The following is a 419-nucleotide window of genomic DNA, read 5'->3' as shown; positions in this document are numbered from 1 at the left end:
GCTATTTTTCAGTTGCAGCCATTATTGTTTGGCGGGCCGGGCTGGATTCGAACCTGCCACCTTAGGCGTATGTAGCTGGTGCCTTAGCCACTTGAGCCACAGGCACCGAGCCTGGGGACAAGTCTTAAGCTGTTACCCTGGGTAGAGTGCCGAGGCATCATAGCTCACAGCAACCTCAAATTCTTGGGTTCAAACTTGCCTCAGTTTTTCTATTTTTAGTAAAATTGGGAGTCTCACTTTTTGCTTGGGCTGGTCTCGAACTCCTGAGGCCACCCATCTTGTCCTCCAACAATGCTCAGCTCACAGGCATGAGCCACCTCGCTCAGCCCATTAACTCAATCTTAAAGCCTTAAGTGGTAAAGCTAAAATTTAATCCCAGGTTTTTGCACTCCTAAACTCTTTTTTATCTGCTTTATCCT

The sequence above is a fragment of the Otolemur garnettii genome, unplaced genomic scaffold, assembly GCF_000181295.1.
Source record: "Otolemur garnettii isolate 467f Iridium unplaced genomic scaffold, OtoGar3 scaffold00013, whole genome shotgun sequence".
Classification (NCBI taxonomy): domain Eukaryota; kingdom Metazoa; phylum Chordata; class Mammalia; order Primates; family Galagidae; genus Otolemur; species Otolemur garnettii.
The sequence above is the reverse complement of the archived record's forward strand: the minus strand, read 5'-3'. Positions refer to the sequence as shown.